At 47.7% G+C, this 20,233-nt stretch overlaps 1 protein-coding gene across 49 annotated transcripts in view; it reads left to right on the top strand.

Moving 5' to 3' along the window:
• Window positions 1-20,233, top strand: part of Trerf1 (transcriptional regulating factor 1) — a 226,699-nt gene that overhangs the window by 89,420 nt on the left and 117,046 nt on the right. For 27 of the 49 annotated variants that reach the window (NM_001432829.1, NM_001432832.1, NM_001432831.1 and 24 more), the window contains 1 exon segment: window positions 132-218. The exons of 14 other annotated variants lie outside the window; for them this stretch is intronic. The gene's annotated coding sequence lies outside the window, so the exon portion shown is untranslated. 49 annotated transcript variants of the gene reach the window in all.

Genomic DNA, 20,233 nt, shown 5'->3' with positions numbered 1-20,233 from the left:
AGAATGGCCCATCTACTCTGCGTCCTTCAGAGCTTTCCCTGACTTCCTCTCCAGCCTCAGCCTCATAATGGCTACCTGTGCCTTTGTCAGAGCCAGGTTTCCTGAACATGTCGTTTGGGTTACTTCCACAGGCTCCGGGTCCAGAGGGTGGTGACAAAGGAAGACACAGGAGCAAGGCGACCCTGAAGGAGGCACCCGCGGTCTCAATCCTGAAATAGGTATCTCCTTTCAGGTTCTTATGGTCAGAGCTCGTGACTGATGGGGCAGGGACCTGCGGTCACCCATGATGCCTGTTGTTGTGGGAAACACCCAGGAAAAGCAGAAGGGCTGCTGTGACCCTGGACCCCCACAGGTTTTGGGAAAATCATCTCTAGGAAATGGTCAGTGAACACACATGTGGGATTTGAGGATTATCTGGAGCAGGGCAGAGAGCATCCTGTCTCATCTGTGTTTTCTAAGTCATAAACAGCTAGGAGTAAACAGATTTGTTTGTGGACTAAGTGGGGCACTTGGAAGGCACTGTGTTGATTGGGCTATGTGTTAATGTGGAATTTTAGATCTGGTGGGTAATCTTTAAGATTTGTGTGTGTGTGTGTGTGTGTGTGTGTGTGTGTGTGTGTGTGTGTGTGTGGTGTGATTGTAGTACCAGTAGCTGCCAGAAGAGGGTGTTGGGTCCTCTAGAGCTGAAGTTCTGGGCAGCTGTGATGTGAGTTCTGAAAGCCAAACTCTGGTCCTCTGCTGGAACAACCCTTGCTCTTAACTGCTGAGCCACCTCTCCATGCCCAGTGGTTAACCATGGTCAGCTCGAGGCCGTGTAGACTCAGGTCGGAGACACTTGTGTGAATGCCAGTGAAGACATTTCCTGAGAAGTATGTCTGAGAAGGGAAGATTCAGCTTGGTTGTGACTGGTACCATCCCAGAGCTGGGCCAGGAGGCTGAATGAAGAGAGGAAAGAGAGCTGCGCATGACGGCACGCCATCTTGACACTTGGCGGTGGAGGCAGGAGGATCAAGAGTTCAAGATTATCCCCAGGTTTCATCATGAGTTCAGGGCCAACTTGGACTTTATGAGACTCCTTCTGAGCTGGGAGAACAGAGAAGGAGGGGGCATCAGAATTCATCTCGTTCTGCTTCCTGACTGAGATCTCCCTGTAGGGTCTTACGTATAAACAGAGCCCACAACTTTGGAAGATTTTTTTATTTTCTGTGTATGGGGATTTTGCGTGCGTGCGTGCGTGCGTGTGTGTGCGTGCGTGCGTGCGTGCGTGCGTGCGTGCGTGCGTGCGTGCGTGCGTGCGTGTGTGTGTGTGTGTGTGTGCCACATGAATACCTCATACCTGAGGAGGCCAGAAGAGGGCATCAGATCCCCTGGAACTGATGTTGCAGAGGGTTGTGAGCCACCATGTGGGTGCTAGGAACCAAACCCAATTCCTGTGCAGAAGCAGCAAATGCTCTCAACCTCTGGGCCACGTCTCTCCCTCCACCTTTAACTCTTAGCTTAAAGTGTAGCAAGAGACAGTTCCTTACCACCTCCTCAGTGTTGGCTCTTTGTGTTTGCTGCTGTCGTTTTGTTGTTTAAGACAAGGCCCTTTGCATCTTGTTCTTAGTTAGGGTTTACTGCTGTGGACAGACACCATGACCAAGACAAGTCTTATAAATGACAACGTTTAATTGGACTGGCTTACAGGTTCAGAGGTTCAGTCCATTATCATCAAGGCAGGAGCATGGCAGCAGCCAGGCAGGCATGATGTAAGAAGAGCTGAGAGTTCTACATCTTCATCTGAAGGCTGCTAGCAGAAGACTGGCTTCCAGGCAGCTAGGAGGAGGGTCTTAAAGCCCACACCCATAGTGACACACCTACTCCAGCAAGGTCACACCTCCTAATTAATGTCACTCCCTGTGCCAAGCATAGTCAACCATGACATAGTTCAAATTCCCTGTGTAGCAAGGATACCCTTGAACTTCCAATCTTCCTTCCTCTGTCACCCAAGTGCTGGAATCTCGGGCTTGTACCATGGCACTACCCCTGGTTTTTATGGTACTAGGGAACAAACCATGGATTTGAGAATCCTAGGCGGTCGTTCTTCTCTACCAGCTAAGAGCCCTTAGATGTTCCCTTTGACCGACTCAGCTGCCTGCATTATTTTTCTTATACTGTGACCCATTTTGATTGAATATTTTATGCTGTTGTGCCCAGGGGTTCTATCATGTAGCAAGTGGACAATGGAGGATTGTGCTGTAAGAACTGTTTATAGTGATGTAATCTCAGGGCAAGGAAAACCCAGTAAAGGGAGGCTTGGCATACAGCAAGGGACATGGAACTCTTTCCAGACCTGGTCCAAAAAAGAAGAGAGTACAGAAGGTCTGACTAGGAGCTCTAGGTCGGTGGGCTCCATGGCAGGATGCAGATGCCAGGATAACCAGGAAAATGACATCGGGAAGGAGTTCCTCTCCCTGTCCCATCTCCCTCCCATCCTCTAGTTGTCCACAGGGCTAGGGAGCCTGGTTAGGCTGCTCACGAAGAACATGGAGCCTGTGGGTAGTGATGGAGCGTGGTCTCAGTGGCAGATGGAGAATGGATGGCCGTCTCCTGGGTCGTTTCTGTTTTAGTGTCAATGGTTGTATGTTTGCTTGCGAAGTAGCACAGAGAGGCTCGCCGTGGGTCCATTCCCAGCAGCAGAGCAGCAAGCGTCTCATGTTTGAGTGACAGAGGCTGTACAATTAGGTCAGCAGTTTGGACCATTGACTGGAGGATTCGGAAAGAACAATAAAAATGTCTTTTTCAGAGTTAAAAAAAAAAAAAAAAAAGACGTGATCGAGGTATAGTGGTGCATGCCTTTAATCCCAGCACTCGGGAGGCAGAGGCAGGTGGATCTCTGTAAGTTCAAGGCCAGCCTGGTCTACAGAGTGAGTTCCAGGATAGCTCACATAGTGAGAGAAGAATGAACAAAAGGCTACCCATCCCTTCTCCAAAGTGTTTCTTGGGAGCCTCTTCTGCTGGGGTTGACCTCAGGTCGTTCTGCCTGCAGGGCAAGCACAGACCCCACTTCCTGGCCAGAAAGTATTTTAACAGTGAAGTTGTGGGCAAAGCACTCCCAGGAAGTCCCACTGGCCGCAGGGAGCATCTGAAAACATCTGGTTTCCGGCAAATCCTGAGGGTGTCAGACCGTCAATCTAGTAAGCTAACTCTGCCTTCTTCAATCCCCTTCCAGTCCTAATTTGCTAATTCAACCTTTTTATAGCCGGAGTTAACAGTGAACTCAGAATTCTGGGCTGGTGAAGATTAAATGGCTGTAATGTGGTCTCTCATTTAGAAGCACATCTATAAAATGGGAGTAAGAATAGCAACTGCTTTACTGAGGTAATCCAATCAAGTGCTCAGCCCAGTGGCTGGTCCAATAAACGTTACTTTTATTAGCGTCATAGATCTCAGACTCTGTCACCTTCTTGGGTTCCTGTGCATCTTTAATCCAGCAAATTACCTCTCTTCATTCCAAATGAATTCTCTGCCCCTGGTTAGTTGGCTCTCCTAGGGATAAGGTAAATAAACGTACTAAAATATTTAGTGTTTATGGATTTCTTTTAAATTAAAGTGTTTTTATTAGAGTGTATTTGGGAGGGACATTAATATAGAAAAGTCTAAGTGGCGTATATTTTTAAGCTGAGAAGTAGATGCTGTGCCCAAAAGAATAAGGGTTTGTAGAGTTGATAGCCATCAGTCTGTGTATCAGATACTTCAGTCCCATTGAAAAGCCCTCTGTGTACTGGATGGTCCAAGGCTACCCGCTGCATCCGATTTTCCTCCTGTCTTCAGTTCTGAGGATCCACAGGGGTGAGGGACCTCTCCTAGCTGGGGTTTCCCAGATCATCACAGCTGGGTTTCCCTGACCAAGCACCTGGACTGCACTGGTGGTTTTCTGGTCACTGACATAAAAGACTGGATGCAGCAATGTAAGAGAGAAAGCGTTTATTTCGGCTCCCGGGGATGGTATGGTAGAACTCATGGCAGTGGGAACTCCTGAGGGTTGACAATGAGGAAGCAGAGAGGGCGGGGCAGGACTAGGGGCAGGGCGAAACTTCAAAGGCCCCAGAGATCCCACAGACTAAGTCCTGCAGCAACCTGGTGACCCAGTGCTCAGAACACAAGGCTGTGGCCAGCATCGGCATGGATGCTGTGAGTCACTTCCCAAGCTAAGACTTTGGCCTTCCTGACCGACATCAGATTCTAGAGCGTTAAAGCGCCTTGATTTACGGTTCCCAAATTAACGATGGGAGATGGGAAGAACATAGCGCCTCGCCTGAGCTTCATCACTTCCGGTTCAGAATTAAGAAGGGATCAGTGGATGTGCAGAGGGGTGGGCTCTTTGGGGACTTGAGTTTGACCAAGAGCTTGTTCCAAGACTGTCACACTGTCCTCCTTCTTTGGCATCAGCTCTGCAAGCCGCCCCTAGGGATGGGTGCTGCCTGGAGGTGGGGAAACTCCTGGAGATGGGAGTTACCTGTGCGGCTTGAAGGGAAAACGCTACGCCTTGTGAAACCTTGCCTAGAGCCAGAGAGTTCTTTATAGTCACATCTCGACTTGTGGGGAAATTCACTGCCCACAAATGTTTTGATAAATCCAGTTCATTTTCGAGAGGAGATGTTCTCTCTCCCGACATTAACGTAGAATGCTCAGTTTACAACACGGTCGGAGGGAAGGAAGGAGCCTGAAATGCTTAAGTAGGTCAAATGAAAAGGCGTGCCCACAGCTTCTCCAGTCCCGGTATTTCACCCTTACTGTGACTCTAGAAAAGGAAAATCCCCCTTTGGATTGTTTTGGCCCTCAGTTCTACGGTATACCATTGTGGATGGGAAAGTGTGTGTGGATACTCAGATGGGCTTTATTTGAAGAGCCCCCCAGAAAGGGAGAGATGAGTCCACCCTAAGCAGCAACAACCAGCAGGCAGTCTCTGGCCAGTGTGAGCTCCTGTAGCAGAGCTGCCTCCCAGATGGCCTGGGGGTAAAGCACTCCATGGGGAACCACGAGAAACTGAATTTGAATTCCCAGCACCAGTATGTAGAAGCCTGGTGCAGGAGTACCTGTCCAGGATTCCAGTGTTCCTCAGGCATGGTGGGAAGTGGAAGCAGGATTCTCCCCAGAAACCCACAGGTCAGGTAGCCTGGTGCATACAGCTCTACTAAGGCAAAAGGTGAGGATCTATCCCCCAGGTGGGTCTCTGACCTGCACATACTCTCTATGACATCTACTCACATATACCAGTGTATACACACACACACACACACACACACACACACACACACACACACACACACGCACACATACACACACACATGCACACACTACATATACACACATGCACACACTACACATACATGCACACTACACACACCACACATACTACACATACATGCACACACATTACACATACTACACACATGCACACACATGCTATACATACATGCACACACTACACATACACACATACACTATACATACACACAGAGACAGAGAATGCATGTGTGTGTGTGTATGTGCGTGTGTGTGTGTGTTCATGTGTGTGCATCAGAGGTGAATGTCAAGTGTTCACAGATTGCTCCTTCCTTGTTTATTGAGACAGGATCTGTCACTGAACCTGGAGCCCCCACTTCAGCCATACTAACTGCCCCATAAGCTCTAAGGACCCTCCTGTCTCTCCCACCCCAGTCTTGGGGTGCAGGCACACACCAACCATGCCCTGCCTTTCACATGGGTGTCAAGGACTAGAACTCAGGTCCTCTTGCTTCTGCCACCTGAGCCATCTCTTCAACCCTTGTATGACATCTAAAGAAAGGTGTCTCTTAGAACCATTAAAAACCCCCAAGCAGGGGCCAGCAAAATGGGTTCATCTCTGGGGGCCCCGTGGAAGGAGAGGATTGGCCACCCACACCTTGCCCTCTGACTCCCCTATGTGTGCCATAGCTGTGGGTGCTGCACTGCTCCGGGTTAAAAGCGCCCGGTACTGAAGCATCCCCTGCAGATGGGGAGAGAAGGAATGGAGTCCTGGGACCCTGAAACCAGAGAGGGTCTCAGGGAGTCTCCCTTCATGCTGAACTGTCCTCATGGTTAACATGCTAGTTACACGCTAGCTGGCAAAGGACGCCGGGCTACTGCGAGCAGCTCATGATGCCCAGTGTTTCATGGGTCCCCATTCATCAAGGATGTGAGCTTGGATGCGTCTTCTCCAGACCCAGCACACACCTACAGTTACCAGCTGCTGTACCACAGGGACGGGTAGCTTTAACTGTCAACTTGACACAACCTAGAGCCTCCAGGGACAAAGCTTCCACGAACTGTCCTATTGTCTATACAGGTTAGCCTGAGGAAATGTCTATGGGTAACTGTCTTAGTTAAGTTGATGGATGTGGGAAGACTCATCCTGCCATTCCTTAGTCAAGCTGTCCGGGAACTGTATAACAATAGAGAAATACGGAAGCCAAGCATAGGCAAGGCACAGGCTGTTATCTTTCTGTGTCTTGATTATGGGTGTGGTGGTCATGTGACCAGCTGTTTTAAGTGCCAGCCCCTGTGGCTTTCCCTGCAGTGATGGGCTTTTTCTCTCCTTCTTTGCTCCTTCCTTCCTTCCCTTCCCTTTCCTTTCCTTTCCTTTCCTTTCCTTTCCTTCCCTTCCCTTCCCTTCCCTTCCCTTCCCTTCCCTTCCCTTCCCTTCCCTTCCCTTTCCTTTCCTTTCCTTTCCTTTCGAGCCTGGGAAATCCAATGTCAAGGTGCCTGCAAGGAATGTTCCCATCCGCATTCTCCTCTTAGCTGTGGGTGACTTCCATCTCGCTGACCTCCCTGGGCACTGTTGGAGAAAGGAAGGATTTTGAGGTATCTTCTTCCTCTTAATGGGTACAAATCCAATCCCTAATCTCGTCTTATCTAAATCTAATTAACTGTCAAAGGCGTTGGCTCACGATGGCTTCTCGTTGAAGTTTAGAACTTTGACATAGGAACGGAAGATGTAAAACTTCAGTCTCAGGTTTAGAATCTTCATTTGTGCCCCCCTTGAAGTGTCCTTGAGGTGGTCCAAGGACCCTGCAGTAACAGTCCTTCTGGAGGGACACATTTTCATTGCCGTAGAGGAGGGGATGTGCTGTATAGCTGAGATGCCCCCATTGAATGGACACTTGGAAAAGCTTGGTATAGATCCAGAGGGCTGCCAGGTTCGCCCCTTGTCCGCCTACTGAAGGTGTGGCTGACAAACTGAGCTTCTTTTTTTTTTTTTGGTTCTTTTTTTCGGAGCTGGGGACCGAACCCAGGGCCTTGCACTTCCTAGGTAAGTGCTCTACCACTGAGCTAAATCCCCAGCCCACAAACTGAGCTTCTATGAGAACGCCAGCATCCTCTGAGCCCCTCCAGTGGCCTCTTTATGTGCCCCCAAAAGGGAAACTCTTGGGAACCAAAGCCTAGGAATGTGATTTCTTCTTAACACTACTCCTTTTGGGGCATTTACTTTTGGTTATTAGGAGAAAGGAAAGCTGTGCATTAAAACAAAGCCATTTCATTAAGGACTGTGGCCCAGTGTTCTGCCTCTCCTCTGACAGTGTCGGGGTGGGGGGATGCTACTGGTACACCAGCTTGGGAAGGACAGGAGTCTGCAGTTTGTGTCTCCTGCCAAGCCGGAAGGGAAGAGGGGGAAGGGCTGGGGCAGGGCGCCTGAGCAGGATCCCAGTGTGGTTGGGAGTGAGTGCCAAGGGCCAGAGTGACTGAAGGAGAGAGGGGCCTTTTCCTGGAGTCTTAGTGTCACCACTCATTTTGGCAAAGGCCTTCCCCGTGGCGATGTTTAATGAAGCAGCTCTCGGAGGCCATCTTGTCTTGTTCATATTTCTTTACTGGCGGTGGATTTGGACACATGCCCTTTATTCAGGGTGCGCGGGGGATTATATAATTTGGGGAAGGACATGAGAATATCCAAGAAGGCTGAAGGCTAAGGCTATTGAGACATTAGCATGGAGAGGCGGTCCAGGTTCCTTATGTGACTGACTGCCCGTGGTCACCTTAGTTGAGGATCTAGTCCTGCCACCTCAGATCTCGGAGATTCATGGGGTTTGAGTATGTTCCATCTCAGCGATCCCATGCCCGCCTGGTGACATGGTCCGTGTGCCCTGCAAAGGACCTTATATGTCTGGTTTTTCCTTTTTAAGATTTGTTTTTTGTTTTAATCTCTCTCTCTCTCTCTCTCTCTCTCTCTCTCTCTCTCTCTCTCTCTCTCTCTCTCTCTCTCTCTCTCTGTGTGTGTGATGTCCTAAGAGGCCAGCATTGAATCCCCAGGAGCTGGAGTTTCAGGAAGTTGTGAGCTGCCCAAGTACGTACTCCGTGAGAATAATGTACGATTAATCGTTGAGTCACCTCTGCCGTCTGTTACTGTAAATGTATGCAAGAATGTAGGTCGATGCCATTATGCAGGTGAAGGCAGACAAGTTAGGGCAAGGCCATGATTGGACAGTAAGTAATAAGGTGGGGACAAAGCTTTTGTAAGGTGGGAGAGAAGAGAGGAAGAATCAAGATGGAGACGGAGAGAGATGACCCAGATCCGGGTGGTCTTGAATTGCCAAGGTAGCTGGGGTGGATTTCTGTAGGCAAATTTATCTTATCTAGTTGGGCAGTTTATATCCTTATCCATTGGTTATGAGTTTATTGTGTGGCTGTATTGGGGATTGAGAATTTAACATATAAATCTGATTGTTGGGTTACAGTCGTTGAGTCTTGATTTCACTGGGTAGTTGGGAGTTTATACTTTAACTACCAGGGGGCGGTTGCTGGGAGTGTGGACAGAGTCTGTAGCAGGGAGCCATGATAGGCCAGCCACTGCTGGACTTCCAGAGCCCTGATTTTACCAGGTAGCCAGAACCAGAGAGGTGGAGGCTGGCAGAGAGTCGCCGGGAGAGATACTAATCTGAGATAAATTATCGATAGTTCCAGTGGCCTGTTGGAGACGGAATAGCAACCGCCAGGGTACATGCAGAACCATTTCTTTATTTTTACCGAAACACAAGCATAGTAATGTCCATAAGGACCAATACTACATACATGCACATACATACATACATACATACAAACAAACATACAAAACACACACCAGTGCCAGGCAGAATACCTTACAACTTGAAAAGGTCTTCGAAAACTCTTCAAACCTTCCAGAAACAGGCAAGTCCTGTGTTACACAAGCTGTTCTGGGATCTAGAAGGGAAAACATGGGAAACTTCCAGATCATTTTTCTCTCCAAGCAAATATGACCCTGATATAAAAATAAAATAGAATAAAATAAAATAAAATATGAAAACCTGGCAAGTCTCCAACAGGAACTGCTATACCATCGCACTCCAGAGTAAAAGTTAAAAGTTTTAGCAGGTGGATTTCAACAGTGAAGTGTGTATGGATTCTGCTGAAGCCCCGTGAGGACATGTCTCTGTAATGCAGGTCTGGTGTCATGTATATATAGTTCCATGTTTTTCACAGAAACTGGTTACATAAAATATAGACTAATTTCATTAACTGTGGTGGCCCGGTGAGTCGCACTGTTAGGAGGTGTGACCTTGTTGGAGGAAGTGTGTCACGGTGGGGGTGGGCTTTAAGGCCTTCTCCCTGGTTGCCTAGAAGACAGTCTTCTTCTGGTTGCCTTCCAATCAAGATGCAGAACTCTCAGCTTTTTCTCTAGCACCATGCCTGTCTGCACACTGTCATACTTCCTGCCTTGATGATAATGGACTGAACCTCTGAAACTGTAAGCCACACCCAATTAAATGTTGTCCTTTGTAAGAGTTGCCTTGGTCACAGTGTCTCTTTACAGCAGTGGAAACCCTAAGACATTAGTAGCACTTTTTAGCATGTTTATTTAGTTATGTGTGTATGTGTGTGGGCACATGCCTGCCCAGGAATATGTGTGGAGGTCAGAGGAAAACCTGAAGAAGTCAGTTCTCTTCTTCCACCAGTGGTCCTCAGGGATTGAAATCGGCCTGTCAGGCTTGACAACTGGTACCCTTTACTTTATGTCATCTTGCCAAACCTCTAACGGGACTTTCAATCAGCCGAGCTTCCAACTTTCAAAAGAGACTTATTTCATGTATAATCAGGTAGAATTGTGTGTTTCTACATGTGGGTCTGCACACAAGAGTGCAGGTGCCTGTGGAGGCCGGAAGAGGGCGTCAGATCCCCTGGAGTTGAATTACAGGCAGTTGTGAGCCGCGGCCTATAGGTTCTCTGTGAGAGCAGTGTGTGCTGTCAGCCCCTGAGCGTTCTCTGCAGCCTTGAATTTCTCGTTTATTGTTGCTGATGTCAGGGATTGAGCCTTTCGATGCCGGGCAGCTGCCGTGCTTTGAGCTGCATCCCCAGATCGCCTTCTAGGTTTTTGTGAACTGCTCCAAAGGGAATCTGTATAGATGAGTAAGGGATGGTGTGGGCGCTGGCATTCTTCTTCCTGAGGAAACACTGAGGGTGGCGTTGGCTAATGCGGTCCAAACAGGACTGGGTCTCTTAAGCATTGTTCCTTTACATTTTAGCAGCTACAGAGTCAGAAAAAAAAAATACCCCGGAGAATAAATATCACAAAGAAGATGAAAGCCTGCTGTGGTGCACACCTTTAATCGGGATATAGATCTCTGAGTTGGAGGTCGGCCTGATACACATAGTGAGTTCTGGGCCAGCCAAGGAGACACTGTACGACCCTGTGGCATATTCCTCAGGGTTCTCTATAGGAACAGAACTGATAAAATGATGAATGTGTATGGGGACTTATTGTGGAGGTCCAGAAGCTGTGTTCCAGTTAGTCCGACAATGGCTATCTCCTGACAAAAAGGCTAAGAACCCTGTTCCTTAGGCCACGAGGAAGGATGTCTCAGCTGGTCTTCAGATGAGATTCCCAAAGATGGAGGTCTTGATACCATCAAAAGAATGTTTCAGCAACAGGATAGATGAACTTGCCCTTGAGAGGGTAAGCAAGTAAAAGACAAAGCTGGCTTGTTCCACATCCAGATGTGTCCCAGATTTAAGGGGAGTCTGTTCACCTCAGTCGATCCCGTCGAGAGCGTCCCTCACAGATGTGCCCAGGTGCTTGGGTTTTACTTGATTCTAGAGGTGGTCTAACCAAAATTAGCCATCACACCATTGGGTTTCCCTTCATTCCAGATTGTTTACGTGTACCCCAGGGGCACTTAAAAGCCTGACTGAGAACTCCATTCTGGGTGGCACAATGAGGAGAAAGGGCTTGGATATTTCAGTAATTAGTTCCACACCCCACTGTCGTCCCTCTGAAAGTCGTATCGGGAGGCTTTAGACTTCCTGAGATGGTGTTACCTCTGCTTGGGGAAATAAGTAGCAGAGGATATCAAAGGGGGCTCTGAAAATGATTTTGGTGGCAGTTAGACTTAATGGCCATAAAACTGTATAGTGCTGCTGGATTTTAAGGTGCAGCGTGTGGGGCTGGGCAGGGTAGTGGATGAAGTCTTAAATGCACAAGCATGTGGAGATGTATCCGTGGGAGAGCTGGGCATGGCCACACACCTGTGACCTGAGGGATGGTGACAGGTGGGTCCTGCAGGCTCCCCGGCCAGCCAGCACAGCTAAGACAGCATGCTGCAGGGTCAGTGTGAGGCCGTGTCTTAACAACTGAGGTGGAGAGAAATGGTGGAAAGACTCAACATCCTCCACAGGCACACACACACGCACACGCAAACACGCACATGAACACACACAAAGACACATACAACACAGAGACACAGAGACATAGACACACACACACACATACACATGCAGACACACAGAGATACACACAGAGACATACACACAGAGACACACGTGCACACACGTGTACACACACTTTTTAATCAAAACACGAAGTCCAGTATAAACCCTTTCTAATTAAAGGCCACGGCACCCCTGTCACTGGAAGAATAGATGAGGCATGTGGTCCTTCAATAGACCCTTGAGTAAATAATTTAATAAATCACAGAGCAGTCATCGAAAATCAATAGATTATTCAATAAATAATTTGGATACCTTGTTAGCAATTTGCAAGACATCATCTTGGCTTTACCAAAATGGATTAGCGATGGATCAGACTATTAAAGGCAGTATGAAGTGGCATAGAAGAACCTATCCAATCGAGTATTGCTTAGAAACAAAGGAAACTTACTCTGAAAGGAGAAGAGCGGTTGTTCGGGCTACAGGAAAAGGGGAGGTTGGTTTTTTCATGGAAAAACATCATGGAAATAAATACAGGAAGGAGCATGACAGACAGCGTTAGCTTCATGAGCTCCATCTCAGGTAAAACCAAAGAACGTTGTTGAGGCGTGGGGATATGGAGACAACCAAACACAGAGCCAAGCAAGCAGGCGCCAACGCTCAACGTTAGTATGATAAAAAGCTGAAAATTCAAACACCGTCGAAACCATATTTCCATGTTAACAAAAATACCTCTTTTTAAAAAAAGATTTTATTTACTTTATAAGCAGCAAGTTTCTGTATTAGTGAGGGATCTCTACAGTAACAGAACTTATAGAATATATAAGTTTATATATTCTCTATTATATATATAAATACTATATGCCAAATATAATAAATATTATGTAATATGTATTTTATAAATATACTATATGCTCTGTGATATAAATATATATGTGTGCTTACATACACATGCATACATACAAACACATACATACATACATACATACATACATACATACATACTACATATGATGCAACTAATCCAACAATGACTGCCTATGTTCAGAGGATCCAAGAATCCAGATTGTGTCCACAGTGCTGTCTGTCCACAAGCCTGCATGTCTCGGCGAGGAATTCTAAGGACGTACGCTCCCACCAATGAAGGGATGGACTTGCCAGTAAGTTCGAGAGCAGAGCAACCAGCAAAGAGCAAAAGCTCCCTCCTTCCATGTGCTTAGATAGGCGTCCTGCATAAGGCGTGGCCTAGGTTAGATGTGGGTGTCCTATCCCAGTGATCTGGATTAAAAGTGTGTCTTCCCACTTCAAATTAAATGAAACTCCCTCGTGGGTTTTCACCTCCATTTTGGGTTTTTGTTTTTTTTTAATTCCAACTATAGTCATGTTGACAAGCAAGAATGGCTATCACATGCGTGCTCCTAACCACTATGCCGTCTCCCCAGTCCCCAAAATATGGCTTAAATGATTATCTCTGATTTTGCTGCTATTTCAATATAGGTATGAAAAGCTATACTATCAATTCATACTTCTTTTGGTGTGTGTGTGTGTGTGTGTGTGTGTGTGTGTGTGTATCTGTGTGCACACGCAGATGCCGTAACAAGGTGACAGGTGTCCTACTCTATCTCTGTCTGCCCTACTCCTTTGAGACTTGGTCTCTCACTGAACCTGGAGCTAGGCTGGCATCTAAGGAGCCCAGTGATCCTCCTGCCTCCACTTCCTGCAGCCCTCAGGAGAAGGATCAGGAGCAAAAGGCTAGCCCTGGCTACAGAGAGTTGGAAGCTACCAAGGATCGTTAATGCTTGTCTGCTAATCAGTTTACTCACTGAGCATCTCCCACCCTCCTGTCTAAGACCCTGAGGGTCTTTCTAAGGAAAGGGGGGGAGAGACAGAGACAGAGACAGAGACAGAGACAGAGAGAGAGAGAGAGAGAGAGAGAGAGAGAGAGAGAGAAAGGGAGGAGAAGGAGGAGGAAGAGGAGGAGGGAGGAAGGGAGGGAGGAAGGGAGGGAAGGAAAGAGGGAGAGGGAGAAAGAATGTGTTTGGAAGAACAAATCAGCCTGCAGGTACCACTGCACCTTCCTGGCTTGAAAAAGCATAAACCATGGCTGCATTTAGAAACAGCCTACGGAACAGAGCTTTAATAAATTGATGGACTGGATGGATTAGGAAGGCCTGCATTCCTAGGAGCCCCTTTTCTTTGTTACACTTTATTGGTTTTGGCCTAGTTATAGAAATAATAAGACCAGCCTGAAATATTCTTAGGAAAACAAAGAGCAGCAGAAGCTCGCAGACAAAACCGACTCACAGCAAAGCGGGAAAGGGAGACCCCACACGGATGCCACTAGGAAGTTCTGTGGGACATAGTCATCCTTGGACCTGAGTGAAATACTCATGAGATGAAAACGTGCAAAGGAGGAGGGACAGCTCAGTGAGTGCCATGCTTGGTGGGCAGGCCTGAGGACCTGAGTTCTGATCTCTAGAAACTTCATAAAAACTGAACGTGGCGACATTCGCCTGTTACCCTAGCAGCAGGAGGCAGAGAGGACCGGGTTCCAGGGCGGTTTGCTGGTCAGCCAGCCTAGCCAGCTGCTCAGCTTGGGGTTCAGTGAGAGACCCTGACTCAAACAATGAAGGAGGGAGCAGTTGAGGAGAGAACTTCATAGCGACCTCTGGCCTCTTTATGCCCAAAGACATGTGCACGCACATATATGCATGTCATGTGTGCACTTGCATACATGTACACACACACACACACACACACACACACACACACACGTTATTTTTAAACATAGGAAGGAAACTACAAGAAGAAAGAAAATATTACAAGGAAGCAGAGGGGGGGAAAGAAGAGAGTAATGGAATACACCATAACATAAAAACAGAAAGAGGCACCGTTTGGGGAGTGGAGGGGGGTGCAGGAAGAGGGGGTGCAGGAAGGGGGGGTGCAGGAAGGGGGTGAGTTGGATGAAATACCAGCGCGTCATAGCGAAACCCACCACTTTGTGTGCTAACTTAACGATTTAAAAGATTATTAAGAAGGAAAATATGTCTTGCGTGAGTCCTACTTAAAAGTAACAGCCGTGGGCACAGAGGGACGGTCTGTGGTTAGAGGCACTCGCCACCAAGCCAGAGTATCTGAATTCAATCCAGGACCTCAGGTTAGAAGGAGAAAGTAACTCCTGCAAATTGTCCGCTCACCTCCACGTGTGCAACGGTTGACCAAGTGCTCGCTCAAGCATACACGCGGTCAATACCAGAAGCGCTTTTTTATCGCCTCGTATTTGACTGTGATATTGTAATCAAAGTTTGGTGCCTTTTCACCTCTCTCTCTGTCTATCTCAGTCTCTCTGTCTCTCTGTCTCTGTCTCTGTCTGTCTGTCTCTGTCTCTGTCTCTCTGTGTGTGTGTGTGTGTGTGTGTGTGTGTGTGTGTGTGTGTGTGTGTGTGTGTTTTAGTGTCCTGATTGACAGCCACCAGAGCCCACAGACCATCATTTAGGGACCCAGGCTCATGCTTTTTTAGGACCTTGAACTCCCCTGAGTCCATCAAGGAGATGGACACATATGCCTAAGTTGCCTCTTGGTGGCCTGCCTCATTTTTATTTTGGAGTATTTCATCTTTCTTCTTGGCTATGGAGAGACTCTATGACCAAGGCAACTCTTATAAAGGACCACATTTAATTAGGGCTGACTCGCAGGTTCAGAGGCTTATGGCGAGAACCACGCTCCCAGGCAGCCATGGTGCTGGAGAAGGAGCTCAGAGTTCTACATCTTAGTTTGAAGGCAGCCAGGGGCACAGTCTTTCCTAGGCACTAGCCAGAGCTTGCGCATAGCATTTCAAACCCCACCCCAGCCATGACACACTTCCTCCAACAAGGCCACACCCACTCCCAACAAGGCCACACCTCCTCCCAACAAGGCCACACCTCCTAATAGTGCCACTTCCCGGGCCAAGCATGTTCAACCCACCACCTCCCCTCACCCATCATTTTTTTTTTTTTTTTGGTTCTTTTTTTCGGAGCTGGGGACCGAACCCAGGGCCTTGCGCTTCCTAGGCAAGCGCTCTACCACTGAGCTAAATCCCCAACCCCTCACCCATCATTTTTAAGGGGATTTTTTTTTTCAGCTGTGTGTATTAAGTTGATGTATTGCGGATATTTTATCTAGTCTTTTTTCCTTTATAATCTAACTTTCATAGATCAAAGTACATTGAGACCCTGATACGTGATGTCACATTCAGTGACATTTAGAACTCCTTAAGGCTAATAGCTTTCCCGAAAGCTAAACACACTGGTTTTTCTGACCGCCATGTGGTTGAAATGTGCTTAATGTCAAGTTTCATGAACTCGGGTTTCGGGATGATTGGAGCAGTCATTAAGAGCGGTCAGGGAGGGGTTGGGGATTTGGCTCAGTGGTAGAGCGCTTGCCTAGGAAGCGCAAGGTCCTGGGTTCGGTACCCAGCCCCGAAAAAAAGAAAAGGGGGAAAAAAAAAAGAGCGGTCAGGGAATGGCGGGGCAAGCCTGTTGTCTCGGCATTTGGAATAAAGAAGCAGGGGATAAGAAATTTAAGGTTAGCCTCATGCATGGACAAATTTCAAGGCCAGCTTGCCCTACATGGGCTCTCAAAATGTGTGTGTGTGTGTGTGTGTGTGTGTGTGTGTGTGTGTGTGTGTGTATGTGTGTGTGTGTGCATACATATATTCACATACACACACATATATAGATATATATGTATATTATAGTGCACTTGACAGAAGAGTGGGGGGACACTCCCTTAAGTTATCATGGAGATTGTGAGAACATCTTGTCATTCCTCAGAAAATTAAAAGGGACCAGAGGGATTGACAGAAGGTATCTGGCCACTCATGTCTTGCTTAAATGGGCAGCAAGAACAGCTGCAGCCCTACAGTACCGGGTGTCTCCTTCAGACAGTGTCACGTAGGCCAGGCCGACCTTGAACTTGCTGTGCAGATGACCTTGTACCCCTGGTCCTCCTCTTCCTGAGCACCGAGCTTCTAGATGAGCGCTGGGCTGGGAACCGGGGCTTCTTACATAGCAGACAAGCATACCTGTGCTCCATGTCTAACCTCCACATCTGTTTACATTCTGTCTTACAAAGAGCATGTGTGCTACAGACACACACTGGGGTATGGAGGGCTGGGCTGCCATTGTGAGCGTGAGGTCAAATCGCCTGCCCACTCGGGGCCTCTGTTTTACTCACTCAAAGAATGTTAGGGTGCTAGATGGTGTCATGGGCGTGTGAATCCCTCGGGGGCTGGGCAGCTCTATTCTCTTGGTACTCTATTCTCTTGGTACTGCTGGAATTCACCTGCTGAGATGAGAGGTTAGCCCTTCTGTATCCCACACGACTAGGTAAGAAGTCAGCACAGCATCTATCTGCTCCAGATATCACGTGATCTAGCCCTGATATTCATCTGATCAGATTAGACAAATCTAACATGGTTTTCCTTGAAAACACAAATACTGCACCACTTTTAATTGCAGTAGCCAAATTAAATTACTCATCCCAAATTAGATTTCTGGCAAACTTAATTTGAACATGAGCTCAGTACCGAAGACCCCGAGTGATTTTTTTTTTTTTAAGCTATGACATAGATCAGCATCTCCTGGTATTGTTGATGCAGTCTTTCTTTTCAGCTCTCTCCATAAAAGGGAATCAGTAAACATTTAGGGAGTTCATTCAGGCTCAGACTGGGTGGGGGAAGCTCTCATTTTTCGGTTTATCATTAACCATTCCCCCCACGCCAGCTCTGTGGCCCTCTCTGGTTTTAGAAGATAAGAAACAAATCAAGGCAAGCCCAGGAATGACTTGTTTTATTACCTGTGATTGCCTTTCTCCTTTTTGTCCCTCTGTGAGTCCCTTACCACCCCCATCTCCTTCAGGCAGATCCTTTATGGAGGCACCAGGGTGTGGCAAGGAGCCAGACAAGCTTAAAGCTTTACCTCACCACATTTTCCCCGTCCTTTGTCAGCTAAGTGTTGGAGTACTTGATAATTGACCCAAACTGATACTGATCAGCAACAGCTATATTGGCTCTCGAGACTGGGGCATTTAGGAGTAGCTCCTCCGATTAGTAACTTTTCTTGATGCCATGGCAAAATATTGGACGGAAGTGACTTTAGGAAGGAAGGGTTTATTTGGGGTCACGGTTCGAGAGATAGTTCACCGTGATGGGGAAAGCAGGGCAGTGAGAGAGCAAGGCACCGACGTCAGAAAGCATCGGGAGATGGCAGCTCTGCTCATTGTATCCAATCCAGGGCCCCAGCCCATGGAGCGGCAATGCCCAAACAGAGGATTGATCTTCCCATCTCACTGAGGCAAGACTTGATAATCACTCAGAGGCCTTCCCCAGAGGTTTGATTCCCTTATAGTTCTAAATGCCATCTAATTGCCAGTCAAGATCAATTGTGAAAATCTACATATTCGGTAAGGCTTTATTTGTGGGTTTAAACAAGAGGCCCCAAGCCCGTTTTCTCCTTGACTATTGGTGCCTTCCTGAGGTAGGATCTCCTAGCCCCTCCTTCTAGGATGCTACACTCTCACACCAGAGCTGGGGAACTTCCTTGGCCTCATCTCATCAGTGAAAAGAGGGTGGTTTTCAGGCTAACGCCTGGGATGGAGTGGAATTGCACCCAGTTGGCTTGCCCTGGATCCTGCCTGCGTCCCTGAGCCAGTTTTGGTGCAGAGGGGATGGGTTCAAGATCTCAGGGCTGTTGAGGCCAGGTAGTAATGCTGGGATGATAGATGTCTCGAGCTGCTCCTCTGTGTTCCAAGGGGCTCTCCGTCCAAGCAGATGAGCGTACATTATCTCTCGTGAACTATAAAAGGCCCTGACCAGGTCGTCCTTGTGTCTGTGATGGGGTGGTCGTGCCCCAAGGTGCTTCAGGTGACCGTTGTTGTGCTTGGCCTTGTAGGCATCTGGGTCTTATCTCCTCACCTTATAGTTGTCAGTGAGCCTTAAGGGTAAATTGAAGTGCATTGGATAATTGTTTATTGTGTATTCGTGTGTGTGTGCATGTGCTTGTGTGTGTGTGTGTGTGTGTGCATGTGTACAAATGTGCATGCATGTTGGACATATGAAGGCCAGAAGACCTTTCCCTTCTCTTCCCTTCCCTTTCCCTTTCCCTTTCCCTTTCCCTTCCCCTTTCCCTTTCCCTTTCCCTTCCCCTTTCCCTTTCCCTTTCCCCTTCCCTTCCCTTCCCTTCCCCTTTCCCTTCCCTTCCCTTCCCTTCCCTTCCCTTCCCTTCCCTTCCCTTCCTTTCCCTTCCCTTCATTTCCCTTCCCTTCATTTCCCTTTCTTCCCTTCCCTTCCTTTCCCTTCCCTTCATTTCCCTTCCCTTCATTTCCCTTTCTTTCCTTCCCTTTTTGGTTTTTTTGAGCCCGGGTTTCTCTACGTCCCCTGTAACTTTGTCACACTCATAGATGAGCAAGTCAAGGTCACCCTGGGATCCCTGTCCTTCAGCACTCCTCTCCTTTTTTTCATTGTGTCCTGGCATCTTTCTCTGGTCCTGCCCCCCACTGCTATCTCCTGGACGCTCCGTCAGCGGCAGCACAGAGTTGTTCATTAAATAGACAGTCAGTCGATGGCTGCTAACTTGTTATTGACTGGCTAGGGTACCATCAGGCCAAAGGTGGCCTCTGGCCCTGGCTCTGAGAATAGCATTATAGTAAAACCGATGTGGTCAATTTCCAGTTATTAAGCTGTGGATTGTTTCTAATAACTTGGTTTCTTGTTCACTGAATTATGGGATTTCTTCTCATAGAAGAAGTAAGCTTTGCATCACTTGATGATAGGTGTGAAAGGGGGAACCAGGAGCAGTAGTGCGTGTGAGCATGTGCATGTGCGTTCGTGCATGAGTGCTCGTGCATGAGCATGTGTGTGGATCACAGTATTGATCCAATGTCACAATGACCAAGGTCCTGATACATCCAAACCAAACATCTGCAAGTAAGCTGTGTCATTGAGAACTGTTCTCAGCGCTGAGCAGTGGTGGCACACGCCTTTTATCCTAGCACTAGGGAAGCAGAGGCAGGAGGACCTCAGAGTTCGATGCCAGCCTGGTGTGCACAGTAAGTTCCCAGACATCCACAGCTATGCAGAGAAACGCCATCTCAAGAGAACAAACAAAACTGTGTGTTTTCAGTAGTAATGACCCATTGGCTTGTCAGTTCGGAGAAAACTCAAGTGTCTATTACATTCTTCCTGCTTGGAGACCGGGTTTTCTCTCTGGTCTCTCTGGGAAGCTCTGTGTTGTGCTGTTTCTGTCTGGGCAGGAGGTCTTCGTCCCACAGTTGTCCCCATACCCTATCCCCCTGTCCCTGGCTTTCTTTGTCAGGGTTTTATCTTTGGGATCATTTGAACTCTCCGAGGTCAGGGCCTCAACTCTCTATGTGGTTGCTACTGTTGTTAATGTCTCCTGAGTTCATTCAGACATGCTAACCCTGTGACCAGGTAGTCCTTGTGTCTGTGATGGAATGGACGTGCCCCAAGTGTTCCAGT

The sequence above is a fragment of the Rattus norvegicus genome, chromosome 9, assembly GCF_021556685.1.
Source record: "Rattus norvegicus strain SHRSP/BbbUtx chromosome 9, alternate assembly SHRSP_T2T, whole genome shotgun sequence".
In the NCBI taxonomy this organism is placed as follows: Eukaryota; Metazoa; Chordata; class Mammalia; order Rodentia; family Muridae; genus Rattus; species Rattus norvegicus.
The sequence above is the reverse complement of the archived record's forward strand: the minus strand, read 5'-3'. Positions and strand labels throughout refer to the sequence as shown.